The sequence below is a fragment of the Leucoraja erinacea genome, chromosome 22, assembly GCF_028641065.1.
Source record: "Leucoraja erinacea ecotype New England chromosome 22, Leri_hhj_1, whole genome shotgun sequence".
NCBI classification, from domain to species: Eukaryota; Metazoa; Chordata; class Chondrichthyes; order Rajiformes; family Rajidae; genus Leucoraja; species Leucoraja erinaceus.
The window spans coordinates 31644351-31669859 of NC_073398.1; the positions used below are offsets into that span (position 1 = coordinate 31644351).

Below are 25509 nucleotides of genomic sequence, written 5' to 3' on the forward strand. Positions count from 1 at the left end.
CACATAGGTCGATGTCACCGGGATCTCTGATCCATCGGATTGCGAATTATCGGAGTTTTACCGCAACTGTCATTGAATGTATTGGTGTGCTGGCCTTTAGAAACCAGAGCATTGAGTATAGAAGTTGGGATGTAATGTTAAAATTGTACAATTATGGGGTATGGTGTACAATTTTGGTCGCCTAATTATAGGAAAAATGTCAACAAAATAGAGAGAGTAGAGAGGAGATTTACTAGAATGTTGCCTGGGTTTCAGCAACTAAGTTACAGAGATAGGTTGAACAAGTTGGGTCTTTATTCTTTGGAGCGCAGAAGGTTAAGGGGGGACTGATAGAGGTCTTTAAAATGATGAGAGGGATAGACAGAGTTGACGTGGATGAACTTTTCCCACTGAGAGTAAGGAAGATTCAAACAAGAGGACATGACTTGAGAATTAAGGGACAGAAGTTTAGGGGTAACATGAGGGGGAACTTCTTTACTCAGAGAGTGGTAGCTGTGTGGAATGAGCTTCCAGTGAAGGTGGTGGAGGCAGGTTTGATTTTATCATTTAAAAATAAATTGGATAGTTATATGGACGGGAAAGGAATGGAGGGTTATGGTCTGAGTGCAGGTAGATGGGACTAGGGGAGAATAAGTGTTCGGCACGGACTAGAAGGGCCGAGATGGCCTGTTTCCGTGCTGCATTTGTTATATGGCTATATGTAGGATTGGAAAGGTTCAGAGGGAGCAGGGGCCAAACGCAGGTAGGTGGTGGAACAAGTCGAGATGGGGCATCATAGGCAAGTTGGGCCGAAGGGCCTGTTTCCATGCCGTAGTGTTATCAGGATGCTGTATCGTTGTATGATGTGAGCCGTGACTACCCTCTCCTCTCCTCCCAGCCTCCACCTTGCCTGGGAAATCCTCTCCGGCAGTGGAAGTGTGTACTCTTGCCCTCTGATGAGTTGAGCAAACTGGTTGTTTCTCTTTCCAGCTCCCTTGGCAAGGCTTGACTTGAGCACGAGGTCTTGCGATTGCACAATACACAGTGCGGTGATGAATCATTGCCTGGATTACAATAATTTCAGTTTAGTTTCACATTAGGGCCAGGGTTACTCACCACACTGTCAGGGCGCCATGTCACAGGCGTGAGGTTTATGTATATTTATCGTGTGCATCAAGGCAGCCCTTGCTCCCTCGTTGTCGGCTGAGCCCAGGCAGTGAGGGTTTGTCTTACAGACATTTGGAGGGAGATGAGTCACCCTCTGGTTTCAGTCATAAGCAGGGCAGCTCCTCTGGAGTATCAGAACCGCCAAAAATCACTGATGCTCCAGTGTTCAGTGTGAATGAAAGCGCTCGATGGAACACTGGAAACGAGGAGGTAAGCGCGCCAACGCACAGCAGTTGCTTTTCCCTCCCCGCGTTCCAGCACGCTACTTTATACCACAGTTTGATTTGTTTTTAAGGTTTTCTTAAAATAATGTCACACTCTTTCTCTTACTTTCCCCCTCTTACCCTCTCTCTTTCCTTCTTTCCCCCTCTCTCTTTCTCTCTCCCTCTTTCCCTCTCCCTCTTTCCCTCTAATTCCCCCTCTATCGCTTTCCCTCTCTCTTTCCTTCTCTCCCTCTCTCTCTCTCTCTCTCTCTCTCCCTCTCTCTCCCCCCCTCTCTCTCTCTCTCTCTCTCTCCCCTCTCTCTCCCCCTCTCTCTCCCTCTCTTTCCCTCTCACTCTTTCCTTCACTCTCCCTCCCTCTCTCTCTTTCCCTCTCTCTCTTTCTCTTTCTCTCTTTCCCTCTCTTTCCCTCTCTCCCTCTCTCCATCCCTCCCTCCCTCTCTTTCCCCCTCTCTCTCCCTCCCCCACCTCTCCCTCTCTTTCTCTCTCTTTCTCCTCTATCGCTTTCCCTCTCTCTCTCCTTCTTTCCCTCCCTCTCTCCATCTCCATTTCCCTCTCTCTCTCTCTCTCTCTCTCTCTCTCTCTCTCTCTCTCTCTCTCTCTCTCTCTCTCTCTCCTCTCTCGCCGCACCCTTGCATTCCCAGGGGCTTATTTAAACTGCGAGCAGTTTGCTGGCAGGACTCCACTCCTGGTGTGCCTGCCCATTCTACAAGCCTGCTTGTTAGAACTTGGTACAGCACTCGAATGCTATGTTTGCTTAATGTACTGTAAGTTGTTGCAAACTGCTCGAGCTGGAGCTAACTTTTTGCATGTCAGAGCTGCAGAGGAATGTTGTATGCAGATTTAGGAAATCCGATTCTTGCCTCTTTCCTGTCAAATTAAAATAGTCTCCTCTTTCCGAATGTAGACTTAGCAGACGTAGGGAGAGAGATGGTTTAATTTCTATTTCTAGAAAATGAACTGACAGATGGAGGGGAGCGGGGGGGGGTCTCCTTGTAAGTCTTTAGGGGGCAGTGTTACCATTGATGGGGTTCTGGTCTTGCCAGCTATCAAATTTGAGTGTAAAATCGGAGCAGCATGCATGTTTGTGTTTGAAACGCGATGGAACACTCCAGAATGCAGTGCTAAGTGCTCCACTCACCGCATTGGTGGATCTGGAGCAGAAGGGCAGCGTTTCAGCCAAAACCAAAATGTTTTGAAATGTTGAAATCAACACCGATTGGGAAATTGGTGCGGGGGGTTACTTACAGGAACCCTCATGAGGACGGGATGCGGTGGTGGGGGTGGTTGTTTGAGAGGGTGCCAGAGGCTGACTTCCTTTTGATCTGGCTTCATTCATGAAAAAGGACCTTGAGGAGTGGCCTGAAGTGCAGCCACACCAAGCATCGACCACGTGGGTCTCTCCCAACCATTGAAACGGCTGCAACGGAGAGACATTGACTAAAGTGTTTCCTGGAAATCGCAAGATATTTTTCAAGCTATTTTTTCCAATGTTAGTCCACAGCAGTGAAATGTTTTTAACCCTGTCCTTTCAGGAAGAAAACTGTGCACGGGCATTGATTTCTATGCTGAGCTCAGTTCATTACTATTTCGAGGTATTTTGACTATTTGCATAAGGGCTGAACATATTAATGAAATGCGTCAACGGCATTTGATTTGTTATCTGTGAGATAAATTTCAAAATTGGAAATTGCATCTTATATCAATTTAAAATTGAGAAATTGAATGTTACAAATTTCTAACTTGGAAATTGCTCGTTCTTATCAATTTGCAACTTGGAAATTAGAAGCTCTTACAGATTTCTAACTTGGAAATTGCATGCGCTTGTAAATTATAAACTTAGAAATTGCACGCTTGTACGAATTTTTAATAGAACCTGGAATCTCTTATAAAATTGCTTTAACTTAGAAAGAGCATGGTGTCATAAAATTCTCACAGAAATTGTGCAGCCTTGTCAATTTCGAACTTAGAAATTGCACGGTTTTGTACATTTCTCACGTGGAAACTGCACGCCCTTAGATAAAGATCTAAGAAGCAATAAAAGCAGCGATCCCGCATGCAGAGCTGAGAGGCTGACCACTGACCACTGACCACTGTCCCCAGCCAGCGTGTTGAGTTAACGACCGTTGCTGGTTTAAAGTGGGAAACTGCGAGGGAGAGACTGCTGCTGCCTCTGTCGGCAGAGCTGAAGCGAGCGCTGAACTTGGGTCGCAGACAAGGGCGTTGCCGGAGGTAATGGCACGTTGCTGACACACGGTGCTGAAGCAGTCATCGGCCAGCATTCGCCAGCCTCGTTGTCTCCAAGAAGATCGGCTTCCCCGTTTACTGGTTTGAGTTGTTGCGGTGACATCGCGGCAGCGGAGTGTTGCGTGCGTGGTTCTGTTCTGTAATGGAAACTGATCCGAGGCCTGGATCGCCGATGTTCTCGTGCAGTTTGGCTGCCGGTAATCCTCTGCCAAAGCCTCCGACACACGGTTTGGTGCAGGGGTTAGGGTGAGCAACCGATTAAGGTTTTAACGTGGCCCGGCCAGGACTGGAGGTGGCAGGTAACGATGGCCCAGGCCGTTTCTCCTTCAGTGGTCAGAGGTGGAATTTGTGTGTGTGTGTGTGTGTGTGTGTGTGTGTACGCGTGTGTGTACGCGTGTGTTTGTGTGTGTGTATGTACATATCTGTGTGTGTGCGTGTCTGTGTGCGTGTCTGTGTGCGTGCGCTTGCGTATGTGTGTATGTGTGCGCTTGTGTGTGCGTGGGCATGTACGTGTGCGTGCGCACAGTCACATTGGTATGGAGCGCCTGACCAAGAGGCGACAAGACTGCACCAAGTCCCCTGTGGGAGCCACACACCCGACAAGGAGGTGCAGGATATTGTCCCACCAGCAGAGCTCGTGACTCTGGAGTAAAACCTGGAATCCAGCACTAACTTAGCTTGTTGTCCCCGACTCTCTCTGCATCTGCCACCATCTTGCGTGACGCGCCTGGGAACTAAACAGCGACGCTCGTTCCTAATACAGATAACTGCACTCCCTTCTCATGCTGCACACCCAGCAGGTTTAGTTTAGTTTGAGATACAGCGTGGAAACAGGCTCTTCTGCCTACCGAGTCCGCGCCGACCAGCGATCACCCCGCACACTACCGCTATCATACACACTAGGGGGTAATTTACATTTATACCAAACCAATTAACCTGCAAACGCGTTGAAAAATTTGCGGCGACCATAATGAGGTTGTGACTAATTTCCAGATTGCGGGAACTCCTCACGACCATGAAGGCGACTCCCCAGCAACCACCACGACCACATGCAGCGACTGCATAGTCTCCTGCAGTCGCCTAAAAAGTTGCCTAAGTGGGACAGGCCTGTGTGGAAACAGGCCCTTTTTCGCCCACCAAGTCCACGCTGACCACCAATCGCCCGTACACAAGTCCTCCAGCAACCCACTTTCACATCCTACTCACCAGGGGCAATTAAGTACGTTTATTGGCCAAGTATTCACATACAAGGAATTTGCCTTGGTGCTCCTACCGCAGCCAGTTAACCTACAAACTTGTGTAGGAAGTAACTGCAGACGCTGGTTTGTAATGAAGACCGACACAAAATGCCCGGAATAACTCAGCAGGTCAGGCAGCATCTCTGGAGAAAAGGAATAGGTGACATTTCGGGTTGGAACCCTTCTTCAGGCTGAAAGAACATACAGGCCTGCATGTCTTTAGAGTGTGGGAGGAAACCGGAGCACCCGGAGAAAACCTACGCGGTCACAGGGAGAACGTACAAACTCCGCACAGACAGCACCCATAGTCAGGATGGAACCCGGGTCCCTGGTGCTGTGAGGTAGTAGCTCTACCAGCTGCGCCACTGTATAGGATTCACAAGTTCACATGTTATAGTCGAAATTGGCCATTCGGCCCATCTATTCCGCCATTCAATCATGGCTGATCTCTTGCCTCCTAATCCCATTTTCCTGCCTTCTCCCCATAACTCTTGACACCCGTTCTAATCAAGAACTTGTCTATCTCTGCCTTAAAAATATCCACTGACGTAGCCTTGTGCAGGATGCTGTCTGATCATGTGAATAACTGGTTGTGTGGCTAAAACCAGGTGTCGGGTGAAATCTCGTGAACCTTGTGGTAACGCCCCAATAGTGAAACTGGTAGGAAGTCAGTCGGTCAGGTAGTGGGTGGGGGGGGGGGGGGGGGGGGGTCTCCCCCCCCATCGGAGCGGAATGGAAGTCACCACGTGTGTTGGTGACTCGTAATTGGTGTGTGTGGAGAAGTTACGGACTCCTCTTTCCCTTATGCTTGCTCGTGCCTACACGGGCAGTTGGAGAGTGCAACAGTTTCTTCCCAGCTGTTATCAGGCTCTTGAATCATCCTACAACAACCAGAGAGCAGTGCTGAACCACTATCTCCCACTTTGGTGACCCTCGGACTATCCTGGATTGGGCTTGGCTGGCTTTACCTTGCACTAAACGTTATTCCCTTATCTGTACACTGTAAATGGCTCGATTGTAGTAATGTATTGTTAAGTTTAGAGATACAGCGCGGAAACAGGCCCTTCGGCCCACCGAGTCCGCGCCGACCAGCGATCCCCGCACACTAACGCTACCCTACACACACTAGGGACGAAGATCTCGGAGAAAACCCATGCAGCCACGGGGAGGGGAGAAGGTACAAACTCCGTACAGACAGCTCCCGTAGTCGGGATGGGATCCGAGTCTCTGGCGCTGTGAGTGCCGTAAGGCCGCAACTCTGCCACTGCGCCACCGTGCTGCCCCAGTTGTCTTTCCACTCACTGGATAGCACACAACTGTACCTCGGCACACGTGACAATAAACTAACCTCATTAACTACCCAGTCTGAACTGGTCTGAAGAAGGGCCTCGGCCTGAAACGTCGCCCATTTCCTTCGCTCCATAGATGCTGCCGCATCCGCTGAGTTCCTCCAGCGCTTTTGTCTAACTAACTACCCAAGGTAGGGCACCTTTTATGAGCAGGAACAGATGGAGTTTGCAGAGTGCAACCGGAGAGCTGAGACCGCAGACCCCAGGAAAAGCAGCGGTGGCCAGAAAAAGAGACGGGACGCTGAGCATTTGTAGTTTCAGTTTAGTCATTCCACCAGATCTCATTAAAAAGAGAACTGCAGTGTGGTGGTGGCTCTATAAATGAACGTTATGTAAGTGTCAGTTGCAGGAGTATTTTTACCCTGTACTGCCCTCTCAAGGGTAGCATGATGATTGTTGTTCCAATTTATCAGGCACGACACTGCACCTTGTGAAACCTTAGACGGTACGGTTTTTCCATTCAAATGCAGCTCCGTGAATTAACTCACTTAACAAGTTTAAAAGGTAAAAGCTCCTTCTAAATGTAGTGGATAACGACACGAGCTTTCACCTCCAGTTTCCCACCTTGAACCCGCCATTCCTAATTTGCCCTCGTAAGTTGGACCAATTTTTGTGAAGTCGGGATATGGGGAGAAGGCAGGAACGGGGTACTGATTGGGGATGAATGGCCATGATCACATTGAATGGCGGTGCTGGCTCGAAGGGCCGAATGGCCTACTCCTGCACCTATTGTCTATTGACTATTAAAACTCCCATCTTCTTTCTTCCCCACTTTACTTTATTGAAGGGGCTTATATTCACTGGAATTTAGAAGGATGAGAGGGTGTATCTTAGAGAAACATAACATTCTTAAGGGATTGGACAGGCTTGATGTAGGAAACATGTTGCCCATGTTGGGGGGAGTCCAGAACCAGGGGTCACACACAGTTGAAGAATAAGGGGTGGGCCATTTAGAACAGAGATGAGGAAAAACCTTTTCAGCCAGAGTGTTGTGAATCTGTGGAATTCTCTGTCACGGAAGGCAGTGGAGGCCAATTCACTGGATCTACTCAAGAGAGTTAGGCAGAGTTCTTAGGGCTAAAGGAATCCAGGGATATGGGGAGGAAGCAGGAACGGGGTAGTGTACGGTGGGACAAGTGTAGATGGGACGTGTTGGCAGGTGTGGACAAGTTGGCCTGTGTCCACACTGTATGACTGTGACTCTAGTCGGACCACAGTGTCGATGCTGAACATGGTGCTGGTCGAGCTACTGACTCACACAGCCAGAGGCCAGGTACTGCCTGTGCAGAGTTTGCATGGGTTCCCCTCCCCCACAGAGTGCTCTGGTTTCCTCCCACATCCCAAAGACCTGTGGGTTTGTTGGTTAATTGGCCTCTGTAAATATATTATCCCACTTTCTCACCCACTCCTTACATAGTACGTAAGGAGTAGACATGTAAATGGGATAACATAGATAATAGACGTAGACTCAGTGGGCTGAGGTTCCTGTTTCCATTATCCCTCAACGCTATCTAAACATGGATGTGCTGTACCTTGCTGTGTTAACAGCGGGATAATGTTCATCCAGGGGTTATTCTTCTCCTCTCCAAAAATTGCAAGTTATGCATTAATCCGCATCAGAAGAAGGGTTGAGACGCAAAACCGTCACCTGTCCATGTTCTCCAGGGACACTGCCTGACTCGCTGAGTTGCTCCAGCACTTTGTGTCCTTTTGTGCTTAAACCAGTTTGGGCAACCCAAGGCAGACACCGCATTTGCAAATTTATAAAAAAAAATATTTATCATTATCCAGTTGGCCTGCTTCAACTCACGAGAATGTTTACGAGAATGATTCCAGGAATGAGTGGGTTAGCATATGATGAGCGTTTGACGGCACTGGGACTGTACTCGCTGGAGTTTAGAAGGTTTAAGGGGGGGGGACCTCATTGAAACTTACAGTATAATGAAAGGCATAGATAGAGTGGATGTGGCAAGGTTGTTTCCACTGGTGGGAGAGTCTAGGGCCAGAGGTCATAGCCTCAGAATTAAAGGGCGCTCTTTTAGAAAGGAGGTGAGGAGGAACTTCTTTAGTTAGCCTGTGGAACTCATTGCCACAGAGGGTTGTGGAGGCCAAGATATTTTTACGGCAGAGATAGACAGATTCTCGATTAGAACGGGTGTCAAGGGTTATTGGGAGAAGGCAGGAACATGTGATTAGGAGGTGATGTCCAGTTTCACGGAGCCTCTGGTGTCCATTGTTGCTGGCAGGTTGTTGTAGATAGTTGGAGTTACTCTTCCCCCTTTGAACCTCGAAGTCAAGTGTCAAAGGTGAAGTAGGCCCCTCCACCTTCAGCTCCTCAGTTCAGTTTAGTTTATTGTCACGTGTACCGGGATACAGTGCAAAGCTTTTTGTTGCGTGCTAACCAGTCAGCGGAAAGACAATACATGATTACAATCGAGCCATTGACAGTGTAGAGATGCACGATGCAGGAATAAAGCCTTGGCCATCCTGTTGCAAGATGGTTTGTGTTTGAGGGTGGCGATGACTCAGGGAATTATTCTAATCCCCGCTCAGCAGTAAACAATAAAGGCGGTGGCGTACGTCCGGCCTGCTGGTTGGTTCTGGCATTGCGATGCAAGCAAGACTCAACAAATATTGACTCGATCGAGACCTGATGAAAGCACTAACGCTCCTGCCTTGAGCTATTTATAATTGGGTACAAGGGCTCCTTTGTGTCGAGCTGCCTTAATTTAGCTTACTCGATCGAGTGTCATGAGAAGTATTTGCAAAGCAGATGTCATGGAAATGTTTTGATTGGCTTTGTGACTGCAATTGCCCGCTCCTGCCATTACTGGTGCTGAAGAGGCTCTTGGTCAACAACATGGAAGTTCAGGGAATAGAAGGATATGGATCATGTGCAGGCAGATGGGATCAGTTTACCTGGGCATCGTGTTCGGCTTAAGCATTGCAGGCTGACGGGCCTGTTCTGTGCTATACTGTAGTGGGTTTGATGGTGCAAACACTCCCCCATGTCGTCTGAGAAGGCGCAGCGGTAGAGTTGCTGCTTCACAGCACCAGAGACCCAGGTTGATTGGCTTCTGTAAATTGCCCGGGGGGTATAGTACATAGAACTAGTGTACTAGTCCTCAATAGTCAGCGTGGACTCTGTGCGCTGAATGGCCTGTTTCCACGCTGTAACTAAACTAAATTAGTGTTCTTGTGTGGGCGGCACAGTGGAGCAGCGGTAGAGTTGCTGCCTCACAGCGCCAGAGACCCGGGTTCAGTCCTGACTACGGGTGCTGTTTGTCCGGAGTCTGTATGTTCTCCCTGTGACCGTGTGGGTTTTCTCCAGGCACTTCGGTTTCCTCCCACACTCCAAGGACATACAGGTTTGCAGGTTAGAAAAATTGTAAATTGTCCCCAGTGCGTGGGATAGTGTTGGTGTACAGGTTGGCGTTGACTCGGTGGTACGAAGGGCCTGTTTCCGTGCTGTATCTCTAAAACAAACTAAACTAACCTGGGCCCAGGGTGACCATGGGCAGAGATTTGTAGCGGGTTTGAATGTTATTAACTGGCTGTTCTTGAGTTCTGGGGTAATGGTAGCGACCATATTTCTTCTGATTCTGGTTTCTATGAATAATTCCATTCCATGTGTCTGAGACACTCATTGCGATGTGCTGCGTGGTCTCAGCCTGTCTTGTAAAGCCTTCTGCAGTTTGCTGCCATAAGTTTCATTGCTAAGTTTTGGCAGTCGTTGGGCAATTAGAGTCTGGTTAATACCTGGTTTTCTGAACCAACGATTAAAAGACATTGTGTTGATTGATTCTGGGCAGAAGCATCAATTTGAAATATGGTTTTCAGAACACGCATGAGCCAGTAGATCAAACGTCCTTTTGCTTTTTCGTGTGCATGTTGTGTAGCAGTGCGCTGGTTTATCACGTTATACTTTCCTTATGATTTATTATCAACACTATTAACTCAAAATTCTTAACGTTCTTATCTACAAGTCGGTTTAATTCCCGTTATTGAACAAATTGGTGTCTTGGTGAATTGTCTGTATTTGCTAGTTGTAAATGCTTCTGCAGAAACCTTGCTCTATTTAGCTTAGAGGTAGAGTGTGGCCCTTCAGCGCATCGAGTCCATGCCGACCATCGATCATACGTTCACACTAGTTCTGTGATCCCACTTTCTCATCCCCCCCAACAGTTACCAGGGGCAATTTACAGTGCCCAGTTAACCTCCAGTCTTTGGGATGTGGGAGGAATCCAGAGCTCCCGGATGCAACCCACGTGGTCACGGGGAGAACTTGCAAACTGCGTACAGACAGCACCCGAGGTCAGGATCAAACCCCGGTCTCCGGTGCTATGATGGTGCAGCTGTCCTAGAGGGTGTGGGATATTGACATTCTTGATGAAATAGTGAAACAAATATTTCCATTTGACATGGACTATGTGTTACGGCGCGTTAGAATTTGTTAATGGATGGCACGGTGGCACGGAGGTAGAGTTGCTGCCTTGCAGAGCTTACAGCGCCAGGGACCCGTGTTCAATCCCAGCTGCAGGTGCTGTCTGTACGGAGTTTGCAAGTTCACTCCATGGCCTGTGTGAGGTTTTCTCTGGGCACCGGTATCTTCCTGTGCTCCAAAGACGTACAGGTTTGTAGTTGAATTAATTGGCTTGTGTAAAAATTGTCCCTAGCATAGGATAGTGTTAATGTGCGGGGATCGCTGGTCGGTGCGGACTCGAAGGGCCAGTTTCTACGCTGCATCTCTAAACTAAACTAATTGAGTTCCACTCCAGCAGATACATTACATCAGGATGAAACATGAGGTCATCTCTCCTTTCAGTGCAACAGTTTCAAACTTTTGAGCTATGTTCTCAATCTTGAGCGCCATCCAATCATCATCACCTGATCAAGTGCGTGCATTTGGCAATCTGCTTCTTGCATGAGAACTAACAAACGTAATTGATGTAATAGTGACGATAAATAGTATTGTTCTAGCTGCGGCTGGTTAATATATAATTACCTTCACTCCCACGCTGCTCCACCTGGCCTTGGAAACAGAGCTCTGTTCAACACAGCATTTAGAATTTGTTTTAAATATACAAAAAATGTTCTTGGCCCACGATAGACACAAAAAGCTGGAGTAACTCAGCGGAGTTTCTGGTCGAGACCCTTGTTCAGACTTTAGAGTCTCGACCTGAAACATCACCTGTTTTTGTTCCTGCCTGTTATTTGGGCCTGTCCCACGATGTGAGTTTACCCAAGAGCTCTCTCTAGTTTAATTTAAAAAAATAAATCAAACTCGTGGTGCTTCATCACAAGTATTTTTTTACTCTTGGAAATTTTTCACACTGTTGAAAAAACTTCACGAGTTTCACGAGCTTACTGCATTTCTCGAGTACCTGCCGTTAGCGTTACGAGACTTCCACGAGCTCCGACGTGCCCGCTACGTACATTCTACGTGCTTACCACGAGTTTGATTTTTTTTTTTAAACTCGGGAGAGCTCTTGGGTAAACTTGCATCGTGGGACAGGCCCTTAAGATGCTGCCTGTCCCGCTGAGTTACTCCAGCTTTCTGTGTATTTTGTAAGTTTCTCTTATAGAAACTTACAAAATTCTTAAGGGGTTGGACAGGCTAGATGCAGGAAGATTGTTCCCGATGTTAGGGAAGTCCAGGACAAGGGGTCACAGCTTAAGGATAAAGGGGAAATCCTTTAAAACCGAGATGAGAAGAACTTTTTTCACGCAGAGAGTGGTGAATCTCTGGAACTCTCTGCCACAGAGGGTAGTTGAGGCCAGTTCATTGGCTATATTTAAGAGGGAGTTAGATGTGGCCCTTGTGGCTAAGGGGATCAGGGGGTATGGAGAGAAGGCAGGTACGGGATACTGAGTTGGATGATCAGCAATGATCATATTGAATGGCGGTGCAGGCTCGAAGGGCCGAATGGCCTACTCCTGCACCTATGTTTCTATGTTTCTATGTGTCCATCTTCGGTTGAAGCCCGCCTCTGCAGTCCCTTCCTACACCTTCTTGGTTGTTGGGGTGACGTTGACCTTCAGCTGATGCCTTTGTTTGACAGCACAGACAGAAACCTTGACCTTGCATTGCTACGGCCACTGAAGAGGAATTCAAAACAAGCCAGCTGTGTTGTGCTGGGCCCCCTAACCCTCCACATCTCCTTTATACTTTGCCCCTCTCAACCTTAAAGCTTCTTCTTATCGAGTCCACATCACAAGGTTAGAAGTCGTTCAGCCAGAACTGAACACACTTCTCGGCATCTGCATACAATGGCGTCTTGCACTTCTTGGTGGAAATATTGGTGGAAACAGGGCCGCGACGTAAACGCTCTACCCTTGATCCCACCTTAAACCTATACCCTCTGGTAGTTTTTCAAAGAATGAAATAGATATGATACACCTGAGCCGGGGGAGTATTTTGATCAGTAAATACTCCCACCATATTTCCTTCCTCTCAGGGACTTTTCTACCCTGTGTTAATTATTCAGTGTTTACGGGCAGGTGTTTGGTTTTCAGGAGAACATCACCCCAAAGACCAAGAATGTGTAGGAAGGAACGGCAGATGCTGGCTTAAACCCAAGGTAGACACAAAAAGCTGGAGTAACTCAGCGGGACAGGCAGCATCGAACAGGCAGAAACAAAATGGGTGATGTTTGCTGCCTCACAATGCGGAAGACCCAGGTTCAATCCTGACCACGGGTGCTGTCTGTACGGAGTTTGTGCGTTCTCCCCGTGACCTGCGTGGATTTTTACCGACACCTCCGGTTCCCCCCCCCCCACACTCCAAAGACGTACAGGTTAACTGGCTTGGTATCAATGTAAATTGTCCCCTGTGTGTGTGTGTGTGTGTGTGTGTAGGATAGCGTTAGTGTGCGTGGATCGCTGGTCAGCGTGGTCTAGGTGAGCCGAACGGCCTATTTCCGCGCTGTATCTCTAAACTAACCAAGAAGGGTTTAGCGAGTGGCAATCTTCACCCCCAGCCCTTTGTATTTAACCATATAACCATATAACAATTACAGCACGGAAACAGGCCATCTCGGCCCTACAAGTCCGTGCCGAACAACTTTTTTCCCTTAGTCCCACCTGCCTGCACTCATACCATAACCCTCCATTCCCTTCTCATCCATACGCCTATCCAATTTATTTTTAAATGATACCAATGAACCTGCCGACACCACTTCCACTGGAAGCTCATTCCACACCGCTACCACTCTCTGAGTTTAAGGCACAATTTCTTTTAATTTCATGAACTTGCGGAGAAGGTCTTGTTTTACATTGGGAGTGAAAAGATGATGTCCATCGGGCTAAAACGATCGAGATACTAAGCTGTCTTGGGGGGGACAGAGACCAGCACACACACGTCATCTCTGGAGCGATGTGAGCGCAAGTTTACTACATTTGATCTACTAATACTGAATGAGTGGGAAGGGAAAGTCCTCCACATCTCAAAGTTCCCGTTGTTCGAAAAGAGAATGTTGTTTTACTGGTTGTGATTCATTTGTGTATTCCAGTTTGTCATCATTTATTGTAAGGGAGGCCAATCAGTGGTGTAACTCATGTTTCCTCGAAATGTATAAACTTTTCAGGACAGCAGATGTGTCTTGTTGGGTTGTCATTGGAATGGTGTAGGAGGGATGAATTGGTCTCCTGGATTGCATCAGCCTAAAGCAACATGGCATTTCACTCGCGACTTGAAACATATAAGATTGTTAAGGGCTTGGACACGCTAGAGGCAGGAACCATGTTCCCGATGTTGGGGGAGTCCAGAACCTGGGGCCACAGTTTAAGAATAAGGAGTAAGCCATTTAGAACGGAGACGAGGAAACACTTTTTCACACAGAGAGTTGTGAGTCTGTGGAAATCTCTGCCTCAGAAGGCAGTGGAGGTTGGACCTCTGGATGCTTGCAAGTGAGAGCTTGATAGGGCTCTTGAAGATGGTGGATTCAGGGGATATGGGGAGAAGGCAGGAACGGGGCACTGATTGGGGATGATCAGCCATGATCACATTGAATGGCTCGAAGGGCAGAATGGCCTACTCCTGCACCTAGTTTCTATGTTTCTATGGGACTCTTCCTCAGACTGATTATAGGGGGTGGAGAAGAAAGCTACAAAAGGGGAGATGGGTCTAAGCACGTCACGCATTGTCTTGCCTTCCCAATCATCCAGCTTTCACCGACCCCCCTCCCCTCCTACAATCAGTCTCAACTGGAGTAACTCAACGGGTCAGGCAGCATCCCTGGAGAACATATATAGATGACGTTTCAGTTCGAGACCCTTCTTCAGGCCCAACCCAAAACGTCAACTATCCATATTCTCCAGAGGTGCTGCCTGACCCGCTGAGTTACCCCAGCACTTTGTGTCCTTGTGTGTATTATCCAGTATGTGCAGTTCCATCTTTTACCTAATGATATTCCCCCCTGCTCCAGTGTCTCCGAGTAGATCAGGCGGTCAACTCATTGCATGTAATCCCTTTGTCGAGAGGGGCAAATTTGCAAAACTCTGGAGCTATTTTCAAACATGGATGGATTAAATTGGACTACGAAGATAGGCACAAAAAGTTGGAGTAACTCAGCGAGGACAGGCAGCGTCTCTGGCGGGAAGGAATGGGTGACGTTTCGGGTCGACACCCATTTTGTGTCTACCTTCAGTCTGTAGTTCCTTCCTGCACATTTCCATGCACTTGAAATGTTGGTACCTGGCCATGGGAACCATTCAGGGAACCATGTTGTTATCTAATCCATCTGTACAGGCACCTCGCGTATTTGATCTGTGCGTTTTAGAAATTATACACTTGTTTACTTAAGACTAAAACCTAATTTACGTGCTGTATTTTTGAAATCACACGCTCAAATCAAGGCCTCATTAAATGTATATGTTTAATAGACGCCTTTTAGAATTGCGCGCTGCTTTTCAGGAATATATCCCCTGCGTAAAATGCAAAGTGCTTCCATTCTGTCGCATGTTAAATTGTGCCCTCGGTTTCTGCTGCACTCTTTGCTGCAAGATCACTGCTGCAGCTTTTCAGAAGTTCAGTGTCAAGGTTGTCAAACTTCCACTGTTGAAGCAAAAAAACATTGTTTGCAGAAGTCCATCAGTGTTCCCACTCATTTTGAGGCATTGTCCTGCGTCTGTTCAATCTCTGAGCATGCCACCAAAGTCCGCGTGCCGAGAATTTTGTGGTTTGCACTCTCTGGGTTAATTGCCTGCCTTGAAAGGTTTTAAAAGGAGCAGAGTGGTGTTCAGGCAAGCTTGTGTGTTTCTACTGCAGAAACAAGGAACAGCAAATGCTGGTTTACCAAGGGAAGACACAAAATGGTGGAATATCTCAGCGATCCTGATACTGAGAGGCCAGGCAACATCCCCGTAGAAAGGTGACGTTTGAGGTTGGACTCTTCTAAATACCCCTGAAGAAAGGTCTTGACCCGAAACATCTCCTATCCATGTTCTCCAGGGATGTTGCCTGCCCCGTTGAGTTGCTCCACTATTTGTGCCTTTCATTGTATGTTGATCTGGGGCTGTGTACAGTCTGCTATATGAGTCTTTCCCTCTTAATGGATTTTCTCAATCCTTGTCTCACTCTAGGTTGGCCCTTTCATGGGATTGGAACTGGCGCTGAAGTGGAAGTGAAGATGTGCGCAGTAATTGGAACTACGATATGATACGTTACGGGTGAGTTTTGAACTGTCCTCAAGATCCATTCCAACATGATGGGAGGCCTGATACAGTGGTGGAAAATGGCTGCTGCCTTGCCTGTAATTGGCAGATTACCTGCTCACTTTGTAGATCAGACATTGGTTATAAGTTAATCTGCAGATGTTGGTGTACACCAAAGGGTGTCACAGTGGTGGAATTGCTGCCTTATAACGCCAGAGACCCGGGTTCGATCCTGGCTATGGGTGCTGTCTGTACGGAGTTTGCACGCTCCCCCTGTAACTGCGTGGGTTTTCTCTGGGTGCTCCTATTTCCTCCCACACTCCAAAGACGTACTGGTTTGAAGGCTAATTGCCGTGTGTAAATTGTCCCTAGTGTGGAAGCTGGTGCTGCTGCACTGATCGCTGGTCGGCACAGACTCAGAAGTCGCAGAATTAGGCCATTCGGCCCATCGAGTCACCATTCAATCATGGCGGATCTATCTTGCAACCCCATTCTCCTGCCTTCTCCCCCCGTGGGGCCCGTTTCCACGCTGTGTCTAAAGTCGAAAGTCTAAAACTGAGTGGGCGAAGCAGTATCTCAGAAGGAAATGGATAGGTGGATAGATTGTTCACTGAAGAAGGGCCCTGACCTGGCAGAAACGGCACCTATCCATGTTCTCCAGAGATGCTGCCTGACCCCACCGCTGACTTCCTCCAGCACTCTGTGTTTGTTTGCGAGGAGGAACTGCTCTGTTAATTGCAGTCACCCTGAAGTAGTTTGCGTTTATCTTCCACGTGGCAGGACTAAGAGAATTCCCACAGACCACAGGCCTAGTATGCTGGAGTGAATGCTGTATGAATCTCAGTAGGGGTATTGGTGAGCAGCAAGAGCATTGTTTGAATAAGCGAGTTCAGTATTCCGAAAAACGCAAGGAATCATGGGATTTGTCAAAGGTCACTCGATGCAACCATTCTCGGCAACTGTGCTACTGCATGGACACAGACCTGCGTTTCACCCGTAGTCAGGATCGAGCCTGGGTCTCTGGTGCTGCAAGCGCTGTGGAATTGCTACTGGACCCTCCCTGTCCCCAACCACTCCTTGTGTCACATCCCTGTCCAGGGACGGCCGGAGATATCGGGGTGACCCTGGATTGACGGGACAACGACCCAGGCTTACAAGCCAGCGTGGAGAGGAAGCGCTAACTCTAGCTCAACTCTGCCTGTCTTGCCGGGTTAATCGACAACTCTGGACTGACGGGACACCGGCCCGGAGCAGTGGAGTCTCCGCGCTGGCTGTGAGCCTGGGCCCGTGTCCCGTCACTCCAGGGCTGTCGGTTAACCCGACGGGTTAATGCCACAGCACAGTTGTCGAGGATGTTTGTATCGAGTGACCTATGACCTGGGCATGCACAGTCGGAATACCGAACTCGCTTATTCCACGCGAGGCTATACTTTGAATGGTGCTGCTACAGATGGCAATCCATCGCATATTGCTGCCCTCCTTTACAGCAAGGTAATCATGCTTAGGAAACAAGGAATGACACCTCCAATCCATATGTTGCATCTGAAGAAGGGCCGCCTATTCCTTTTTCTCCAGAGATGCTGCCTGACCCGCTGAGTTACTCTAGCGGTTTGTGTCACTTGACTGTTTCGGAGGTAAAGCAATGTGGAGCAGCTCACCAAGAACACTGCTGGATGGGCAGAAGAATTGAGATCCATATCTTCTGTAGATAGACACAAAATGCTGGAGTAATTCAGCAGGTCGGGCAGCATTTCTGGAGAGAAGGAATGGGTGAGGTTCGGGGTCGAGACCCTTCTTCACCCGACCCGAAACACACCTCACCCTTTTCTCCAGAGATGCTGCTTGAGTTACTCCAGCTTTTTAGTGTCTATCTTTGGTTGAAACCAGCATCTATCCGCAGTTCCTTCCTACACATTTCCTTCCTACGCATATCTTCTGTGGTTGGGCTTCATTGACTCCTCCTCCTCCTGCACTGTTGTGGACGATGCTTCCTGCATCAGCTCAAAGTGCGAGTGCTCACCACTTCTTTGGTTTGGAGAAGAGCCATTCAAATCAACGTCCTACAGTCCTCCCACAGGGACCTGTGGTAAACTGGATCAAGATGCCACAAGGGTTTTTGGCTGTCAAAAGCTGAGGCCTGTTTCTCTATCTTCCCACCACAGCGATCTGATGCTTGATTAAGCATCTTTCAAAAAGCTGAGATAAAAGACATTAATTTTGAAGACACTGGATCCTATGCTGCGCTCCATGTAAAAATAGCAGTGGCTTTATTCACTTTGCTCTGTGGTTAACTAATTGAAGGGGCGAGAGTGATTTCTAAAAATACTTTATTATCTACTAGGTGCACGGCATTGCCATAATTATTTGTCCTCTTTGTTTAAAGGCCCCATTTTAGTTGTCTTGGGCAACACCTTTAAATGTTTCTAGTTTAGTTTAGCCATACAGCGTGGAACCAGCCAGGCCGACATACGTTCACCGGGAGAGCGTGCAAACTCCGAGGCCAATGAACCTACAAAATCTCTGAGATGTGGCCACACGGAGCACGTGCAAACTCCAAACACGGACAGCGCCCGTAGTCGGGATCGAACCCGGGTTTCTGGCACTGTGAAGCAGCAACTCTACCGTCACGCCACCGTGCCGAATGCGTTCACTGTAGTCACTAACGGTAGCCCTATGAATCTGGAAGAAGTCGCATTAGGAATCGTGAGACTCCGTCATCTCGCCTCATGAAGTTTGTGGCTGGGTAAAATAGATCAGCGCACATCCTGTTCAACATCCTGCTGTTAACTTAAACAGTGTTAAGATCCGGATATCTCTGGTGGTAACACATCAAGGCCGTGTCTTTGAACACGTAGCTGCTAGGGCTACTGTGCCTCACAGCGCCAGAGACCCGGGTTCGGTCCTGTCTTTGAGTGCGGTCTGTGTGTGGAGTTTGCATGTTCTTCGTGTGACTGCGCAAGTTTTCTCCCACGCCTCAGAGACGTGGGAGTTAGGTCAATTGGCTTTCTGTGAATTTGCCCCTGGTGTATCGAGAGTAGATGAGAAAGTGGGGATAAGATTGGGACTAGCGTGAACAGGTGATGGCTGCTCGGCATGGACTCGGTGGGCCGATGGGCCTGTTTCAATAGACAATAGGTGCAGGAGTAGGCCATTCTGCCATTCGAGCCAGCACTGCCATTCAATGTGATCATGGTTGATCATCTCCAATCAGTACCCCGTTCCTGCCTTCTCCCCATATCCCCTGACTCCGCTATATTTAAGAGCCCTCTCTTCTTGAAAGTATTGAGAGAACCGGCCTCCACCGCCTTCTGAGGCAGAGAATTCCACAGACTCAAAACTCCCTGTGTGAAAAAGTGTTTCTTCGTCTCCATTCTAAATGGCTTACCCCTTATTCTTAAACTGTGCTGTATCTCTGAACCTGGCCTGGCGTTGAGTCTGCGGTGACACGCACTGTCTAGAGGCGAGTGGGACAGACCTCCCCCACCCAGACCGATCCCAGGGCTTTCTGAAGTCATGTCTGGTATTACGTCAATGGCGATGACATACATCCCGTGGTCTGGCGGGTGGAGAGCCGCCCACTAATGTTGTCCCGCAGTTTGGAAACTCAGGCTTTAACACGACCAACAAACTAAATTCCAGTGAGATGATATTTTACGCTGCTTCCAACTCCCCTTTCACACATTTAAAAAAATAGTCAGTGGTCTGTAAAACCTACGGCGGCTAATTTGTGTCATAAGTGATAGGAGCAGAATTAGGTCATTCGGCCCATTAAGTCTACTCCGCCATTCAGTCATGTCTGATCTATCTCCACATCCTCACCCCATTCTCCTGCCTTCTCCCCATAATCCCTGACACCCGTACTAATCAAGTATCTATCCATCTCTGCCTTAAAAATATCCAATGACTTGGCCTCCACAGCCTAATACAGGTATCAGGGGTTACGGGGAGAAGAAACATAGAAACATAAAATTAGGTGCAGGAGCAGAATATGATCATGGCTGATCATCCAACTCAGTTGTACCTGCCTTCTCTCCATACCCTCTGATTAAGTGCCACATCTAACTCCCTCAAATATAGCCAATGAACTCATACCCTCTGTGGCAGAGAGTTCCAGAGATTCACCACTCTCTGTGTGAAAAAAGTTCTTCTCATCTCGGTTTTAAAGGATTTCCCCCTTCTCCTTAAGCTCTGACCCCTTGTCCTGGACTTCCCCAACATCGGGAACAATCTTCCTGCATCTAGCCTGTCCAACCCCTTAAGAATTTTGTAAGTTTCTGTAAGATCCCCTCTCAATCTCCTAAATTCTAGAGAGTATAAACCAAGTCTATCCAGTCTTTCTTCATAAGACAGTCCTGACATCCCAGGAATCAGTCTGGTGAACCTTCTCTGCACTCCCTCTATGGCAACAATGTCCTTCCTCAGATTTGGAGACCAAAACTGCACGCAATACTCCAGGTGTGGTCTCACCAAGACCCTGTACATCTGCAGTAGAACCTCCCTGCTCCTATACTCAAGAAGGCAGGAGAACGGGGTGAGGAGGGGGAGATAGATCAGCCATGATTGAATGAATGGCGGAGTAGACTTGATGGGTCGAATGACCTAATTCTGCTCCAACCACTTACAATCTTAAAAGCCTTCTGTGGCAAAGAATGTGTGATTCATTTTGGTTGAGCTAGTGTTTTGTTAAACCCTCTGCATTGGTGTTTTATTATCACGTACCTAATGACGGTGGAATATCTTTGTTTTGCCTGTTATCCCGATGAGTTGTGTCATCGGGCGAGGGGATGAGAAAAGACTAAATGGGACGCAAGTGGTCTGTATATTCTGAAGTGCCCAATCCCATCTGGCACCTTTCATAGAGTCATAGAGTGATACAGCATGGAAACAGGCCCTTCGGCCATCGTGCTCACAAGGACCAAGGTCCCAGCTACACGAGCCCCACCTGCCCATGTTTGGTCCATATCCCTCCAAACCTGTCCAACTGTTTCTTAAATGTTGGGATAGTCTCAGCCTCAACGACCTCCTCTGGCAGCTCATTCCATACACCCACCACCCTTTGTGTGTGAAAAATTCACACAAAGATTCCTCCGATTCCTATTCAACCTTTCCACCTTCACCTTAAACCTGTGATCTAAATTCACCTGCTCGGGGCAAGAGACCAAGCTCGACAGAGATACTGCCTGACCCACTGAGTGACTCCAGCACTTTGTATGTTTGTTCCAAAGACGGACACAAAGTGCTGGAGTAAATCAGCGGGTCAGGCAGCATCCCTGGAGAACATGGATGGGGTGATGTTTCGGCAGTAGATAATTTTTCAGAGACCTGTTTTCTCTTTTTTCCTTAATTTCCAAAGGTTCTGAGTGGTTTGGATGGAATCAATTTGGGGGGGGGATTGATGCGGAGGGAGGAAGGAGGCTCATTTGCGTGATGAACTAGGCTGTGTCCATAATGCCCCTGTCCCACTTAGGAAACCTGAACGGAAACCTCTGGAGACTTTGTGCCCCACCCAAGGTTCCCGGAGGTTGCAGGTAGTGGAAGCAGGTAGGGAGACTGACAAAAACCCTCCGGGAACCGCACGGAAACCTTGGGTGGGGCGCAAAGTCTCCAGAGGTTTCCGTTCAGGTTTCCTAAATGAGACAGGGGCATAACTCCGCAATTACTTGCAGTCTTGGGCAGTGCAGTTGCCATACCAAGCAGCGAGGATGCTTTCTATGGTCTATCTGTAGTAATTGATGAGTCACTGGAGATATGCCGAATCCCCTTCCTTTCTGAGAATGTCGAGGCACTGGTGTGCATTCTTGGAAATCGCGTCAATGAAGTCGGACCAGCTGCTGCCTCACAGCGCCAGAGACCCAGGTTTGATCCTGACCACGGGTGCTGCCTGGACGGACTTTGTACTCACACTGCCTCCCACACTCCCAAGGACACACGTACAGGTTTGTAGGGTTTGGTTAAAAAAAAAGTCAATTGTCCCCCCCGTGTGTTGGATAGTGCTGCTGTACAGGGAACGCTGGTCGGCGTGGCCTCTGTGGGCCGTGGGGCCTGTTTCCGCGCTGTATCTCTGAAGCCTGAGGTTGGGGAGTGGAATAGAGGGTTGGGAACACATCCGCGTGGGATGCTGGATTGTAAATTATCATGGAGGACATTTACTTCTGGACCGAGACACTCTTGTGAAAACTAACTGGATCATTGACCATTGATGATTGCAATGTGGTTTGCAGTGAAATATGACTGTTACCTAAACATCAATAAAAACTTCCACCCCGACCCCAGTTTAATGGCCCTTGGCAGGCGATAGAGTACAAGAGACCTTCTCGATTCCAAAGTTGTTTTTGCAGACAAGTATGGCACTGTGGCGCAGCGGTAGAGTTTCCGCCTAACAGCGCCAGAGTCCCAGGTTCGATCCTGACTACGGGTGCTGCCTGTAAGGAGTTTGTAGGTTCTCCCCGTGACTGCGTGGGTTTTCCCTCCCACACGACAAAGTCGTACGCACTTGGCTATAGGTTACTTGGCTTTGGTTGAAAAAAATCTTGTAAATTGTCCCTAGTGTGTGTAGAATTCTGCTAGTGGACAGGGCGATCGCTGGTCGGCGCGGACCTGGTGAGCCGAAGGGCCTGTCTCACAACCAAAGCACAGTCATGGGCCTCTGTGAGACGGGTTTGACTTTGAGATGGGGAGGGAACAGGTGCTGCATTAAAGGGTCCAGGCACAAAGTGGGTGAAAGGTTCCAGTGTTGTGAGTCAACATGAGGAAAAGTTTTGCAATCCTCGGTCAGGAAGCAAGTCTGCCGCTCAGGCGGATGAAAATAAATCCTTGCCCTCGAGTCATCTTTGGGGCTGGTGAGTCAAGGGTCTGATATTGGTCTTTTCAAGGAACATGTCTTTGTGGCCTGGAGCTGCTGTGTCTCATGGATTTCGATTAAGTGAATCATTTCCCCGTTGTGATAACTTTGGTTTGCTGGAATAGAAGATTAAATTGAAAGGACCAATTTGTAGGCTGCATGATTAATGCCACGTCACTGCTCTGATGCCTTGACTCAGATTGAGAGCCGACACTTAATGAACCAGTGAAAGTTGTACTGCGGTAACTGAGTTAAACAATAGACAATAGACGCAGTAGTAGGCCATTCGGCACTTCGAGCCAGCACCACCATGCAATGTGATCATGGCTGATCATCCACAATCAGTACCCCGTTCCTGCCTTCTCCCCATATTCCCTGACTCCTCTATCTTTAAGAGCTCTATTAAGCTCTCTTGAATGCATCCAGAGAAACTGCCCTCTGAAGCAGAGAATTCCAGAGACTCACAACCCTCTGTGTGAAAAAGTGTTTCCTCATCTCCATTCTAAATGGCTTACCCCTTATTCTTAAACTGTGGCCCCTGGTTCTGGAATCACCCAACATCGGGAACATGTTTCCTGCCTCTAGTGTGTCCAAGCCCTTAACAATCTTATATGTTTCAATAAGAGACCCTCTCATCCTTTTATATTCCAGTGTATACAAGCCCTGAGTTAGTGCTTTTAACTTGTGTCCCTTGCTACATTTCCTTATGACAAAATACCTGCTGAACGCCTACTCATTGCATAGTTTGTGAACGCTGCCCTTCTACATCCAGCCTTCTCCCCATTTCCTCTCCCCCCCTCCCCCCCCCACTGAGGTTGAGCGCAGCAGGTCCACCACCGATTTTCCGGGGGGGGACCTAGTGATCCTGGCGCCTCCTCTAATCCAGACAAAATTCCAAGAGCGCACTTGGAAATCCTTCAGTCCTTAAGTGTGTGCTCTGTAATATGGAAGGGACGGGGGACAGGGGGGGACACAATTTTTTGACGGACGCGCGTACACACGCACGCGCTGCGCGGCTTCCGAGGCTCAATGCAGTGCTAAATGCAGCTCAACTCTGCCTGTCTCGCCGCGGTTAACTACAGCCCTGTCTGGGTTGACGGGACACTTGCGCGGCTTCTCCACGCTGCCTATATTTCCCGCAAGTCCAGGCAGGGCTGTAGGTTAACCTGGTGGGACAGGCAGAGTTGACATGGGTTTAGCGCTGCTTCTCTGCTCTGGCTGGGGGGCGGCCGATGTCTCTCTCGTCCAATCGGCGCCCTCGATCAGCAGCCCCACCCCCACTGTCTCGCGAAAAACGGAGATTTCACCCGGTTTTAAAATCCGGATCACATGAACTTGAAGGGGACTGTCCCCCACCTCTCAAAACAGAGGGGGGATGTGTTGCAGGCACACTGCCGCTGCGGTAGAGTTGCTGCCTCTCAGCACCAGAGACCCTGCTTCGACCCAGACTACGGGTGCTGCATGTGCGGAGCCTGCCTGTACGTTCTCCCCCTGATCTGCGTGGGTTTTCTCCGGGTGCTCTGGTTTCCTCCCACACTCCTAAAACATACAGGTTTGTGGGTTAATTGGTTCTGGTAAAAAAAAAATTGTAACCAGTCCATGGTGTGTCGGATAGTGTTGGTGTGCGGGGATCGCTGGTCGGCGCAGGCTCGGTGGGCCAAAGGGCCTGTTTCCGCGCAACATCTCTAAAGTCTAAAGGCCTGAGAGAGTTACCAAACGTGGGTGTGATATCATGCCTGGAGCATTCTCTCGCTTCTCCCTGGTCACTTGGCCAAACAGAAGATGTCATCACCGCTCAGGGTGCCAGAACTGTTTGCCCTTGTGAGCAGTGCGTTGCTAGGCAAAGCTTGTTGGCTGGAAGGAGCCGGTGAAATAAATGGAACAGTTTGTGTGCATTCCATTGTGAAGGAGGTACCTGTTGCCTCTCCCCTCCCCATGTGCCCTCTACCCCCTCCCTCCCTCCTGCCGTGTGCCCTCTCATCCTGTCCCTTCCTGCCCCTCGCTCCCCTCCTGACCCGTTCCCCTCTTAAGGGCCCGTCCCACTCGGGTGTCATTTGCACATCACGCAGATGGCGTGCAAAGATTTAGTACATCCCAAAGTCCTGGGGGCGCCGCGCGCGACCGCACGTCACTGCCTACGTCACCACGTGGGTCGGGTTTCGTGACGCGTAAATTATGTCACGTAAATGACGCCCGAGTGGGACGGGCCCTTTAGCCCCTTCATCTTCCCGCCATCCGCGTTCCTGTTCCCCTTCCCTGACCATATTTGCTTTGGAGGTGTTGCCGCTTGCTGTGGCCAGGCCACTGTACCACTGCATACCGACCGCTCGGGTGTCAACGTGTTTACCTAACCTCCTGGGCCAAAGGCAGGCAGCATAAACAAAAGAGCAGAGGCTTGGAGATGGGACGTTCGCCCAATACTTGGTGCAAATTCCATGGCTCACCTTTGTGCCAGCACATGCTGCACCTCCTGCACTCCGATCTGTTTGGTATAAACTAATTGTAGCAGCGGCCTCCATCAACGTTGCACCTTTTTCAATTGTAGCACGAATTGTTGCATTCTCCCGACAAATCGCCGCAGGAGATGTTACAAGCAAAACCTGAGAATGTGAGCAGGTCCTCCTAGCAAAGCCTCGCAGCACCAGAGAACCTGGTTCGATCCCGACTAAAGGTGCTGTATGTACAGAGTTTGTACGTTCTCCCCGTGACCGCATGGGTTTTTTCCTGGTGGTCCGCTTTCCTCCCCCAATCCAAAGATGTGCTGGTTTGTAGGTTGATTGGCAACAATTGTTCCTAGTGTGTGCAGGATAATG

At 48.8% G+C, this 25509-nt stretch overlaps 1 long non-coding RNA gene across 2 annotated transcripts in view; it reads left to right on the plus strand.

The window, feature by feature from the left end:
• Window positions 1-25509, plus strand: part of LOC129707925 (uncharacterized) — a 191510-nt gene that overhangs the window by 148075 nt on the left and 17926 nt on the right. For both annotated transcript variants that reach the window (XR_008725254.1, XR_008725255.1), the window contains one exon: window positions 15784-15870. This is a non-coding gene — a long non-coding RNA (uncharacterized LOC129707925). The remainder of the gene's footprint in view (window positions 1-15783; window positions 15871-25509) is intronic.